The sequence below is a fragment of the Capricornis sumatraensis genome, chromosome 14 (assembly GCF_032405125.1).
Source record: "Capricornis sumatraensis isolate serow.1 chromosome 14, serow.2, whole genome shotgun sequence".
Classification (NCBI taxonomy): domain Eukaryota; kingdom Metazoa; phylum Chordata; class Mammalia; order Artiodactyla; family Bovidae; genus Capricornis; species Capricornis sumatraensis.
In genome coordinates this window covers 40,797,444-40,800,396 of record NC_091082.1, presented here as the reverse complement: position 1 = coordinate 40,800,396, position 2,953 = coordinate 40,797,444, and positions in this window count along the sequence as shown.

Below are 2,953 nucleotides of genomic sequence, written 5' to 3'. Positions count from 1 at the left end.
CAGTTCTTATCTAGCTTGTACTGTTGTAATCCAGTTTTGCACTCTCTTGGCCTGACATACATAACCCCCCTACCCACTAGGACTTGCAGGACCCAGTGCAAAACGGAAATGCTGGCGCCACTGTGGAACAAGAATGAAGAATTTTAAAAGAGCAAAGAAGAGCATTAAACCAAGCACAGTCTGTGTGCACGGGACTACGAAGATCACCGGCCCATGACCTCTCAGGGGCTCAGGTTGGCTCTCCAGGGGCTCTTTGGAGAGTTGCTTCCAGACTTCTCTAACTGCAACCCCTACAATGTGGGCAATGCACCTTTTCTTTTAGCTGCCTATTCCTACTCACTCTTCAGCTTCAGTTTCTTCAGCCCTATTGAAGTCTCCCTGTTGGGGTCCTCCCAGCCTCTGCAGAGGTCTCCTAGGCAGACTCAAGTGGGCTCCAGCCCACTCCTTCTCTCCTGTGGTGCTTCATCTGGGCCTTGGGAAATACTCACCTGTTGACCATTCTCTCCCTTGTGGTTCTGCCATAGAAACAGTTGGGCAACCTGATTCCCAGTTTCGACAGGATCCCCTCAATGCAGGGAACGAACATATCCCAAGCTCTACACTTGATCCCACGGAAGCCCATGGCTGCCCCTCTGGCATGAGCTGAAGAAGCATTCTCCATCCCTTCCCCACTGGAGATGGAGAGTTCAACCTTCCCCAGTATAGTCCATACACAGATCTCCTCTGTCTCAACTATTTGATATTCTTAAAGTGAACAAGAACATCTGAGTTATAGAATAGGTTTTGAATTATTTTCTTCTTAATAGTTACCTACCTTGAAATTTCACTTCTTCTTTTTTTTTTTTTTGTATTTGGGGCTCTCAGTTAAAATTTCAGTTTTAAATGCCTATTGAAAAGCATATTCTCTTTGTAGGATAAACATCTGCTGTTTCCTACTTACATGTTAGCCATTCAGTTGTGTCCAACTCTTTGCAACCCCACAGACTGTAGCCCGCCAGGCTTCTCTGTCCATGGAATTCTCCAGGCAAGAATACCGGAGTGGATTGCCATTCCCTTCTCCAAAGGAACTTCCCAACCCAGGGACTGAACCCTGATCTCCTGCCTAGCAGGCAGATTCTTTACCATTTGAGCTACAGGGGTGTATAAAAAAATTATCAGCTGTTACCAAAAAAAAAAAAAATGTATTGAGGTTAATAGGTGTTCAAGGCATGAAAGTGAAAAGTGAAAGTGAAGTCGCTCAGTCATGTCAGACTCCTAGCGACCCCATGGACTGCAGCCCACCAGGCTCCTCCATCCATGGGATTCTCCAGGCAAGAGTACTGGAGTGGGGTGCCATTGCCTTCTCCTAAAGAGAGGTTAATGACACTTTAATTGAGCTTTAAAATGAGCTTAGGGATTCCTTGGCAGCCCAGTGGATAGGACTGGACTGCATTTCTTTGCCAAAGGCCCAGGTTTGATCCCTGGTCAGAAAATTAAGTTCCCACAAGCCACACAGCCTGACCAAAACAATAAAAAATAAGTAAAATAAAACGAGGTCCAGAAATTGACAAGGCAGAAGGAGACATTCCAGGCAGTGAAAGAAACACAAAAGCAAGAGAGGGTACCATCAGGAACTCCAAGGGGGAAAAAAATGGTGCAGGGAAGATTTCAGTGACATGAAAACATTTGAGTTGGGCTTGAAGAATAATCATGAGAAAACGTGAGTCTATATTTATGTAAGAGCACCGGAGAGGTAGAAGAAAGAAGAATCTCCTGATTAATTTCTGATGTAGAACCATCAGGGCAGAGTGATTAGATGGTGGGCAAAGGGATAGTGTAAAAAAGATGAATGAAGGATGATGTCCAGAATTCTGCCCTCCTGGCCCTGGGATGAGGAGTGTGTGTGTGTGTGTGTGTGTGTGTGAGCATGTACACACTATGGTTGTCAGTGCTTATTTTGGGGAGGAGGGTTGTTAAGAGGCAAGGTTATGAGAGAAGAGAAAATGGACCATTTTTGGTATTAAATTTAATGTACACTTTTCAGACTTTCAGTTAGATGTGGTAATAAATACAGTGGCTAACATGATTGTGTTAAGCACTCTGTAGGAATTAGCTAATTTAGTATTAGAGGCATTTGAGAATATGAAAATATGGTGGTCAGACTAGAAGACTTGGTCTGAAGCTATGGGTCTGCATCAGAGCATGGGGTAAATGACAGCAGGCAGCAGTGTGATCCTAAAAAGTGAACCTCGGCAAACGCTAATTCTTGAGGGCAGGGGAAAAAAAAAAAAACACGGAGGGAAAAATAAATAGCCAAATGAGTAGGGAGAGAAACAGAAGTTGTAAAAGCCAAGGTTGAGAGAGTTTCAACAAGGGGGAGGGAGATGTATTTGCCAGTGGAAATGCTGTCAAGGAGGGGCAAATAAAAGAGAAAATTTGATAAGTCTCCATTGAATTTTACAACTGGGACATCATTGGTTATTTTTATGGAAGCAGTTTCATGGTATAATGGGAATGATAGCTTCAAAGAGTTAATGAGGAAATGGCCAATTGAGGAAGAGGGGACAGTGGAGTAGTGGAAATAGATACTAATATTTATTGAAACCTACTATGAGCTGGGCTTCCCTGGTGGCTCAGTGGTAAAGAATCTGCCTGCCAGTGCAGGAGGTGAGGGTTCAATTCCTGGGTTGGGAAGATCCCCTGGAGAAGGAACTGACAATCCACTCCAGTGCTCTGTGCCTGGAAAATTCCATGGACAGAGAGGAGCCCAGCGGGCTACAATCCCTGGGGTTGCAAAAGAATCGGACACAACTTAGCAACTAAACAACAACAACAACTGAGAACTGAGTAAGTTCCCCTCTGGCATTTTGCTTAAGTGTAGCAGAACGCTGTTTTGAAATATTCACCTTTGTTTTCTGGGTTATGACTCCCCTAGCTCTTTCTCAACATTTACAGTGCTAGATCATTGCCTCAG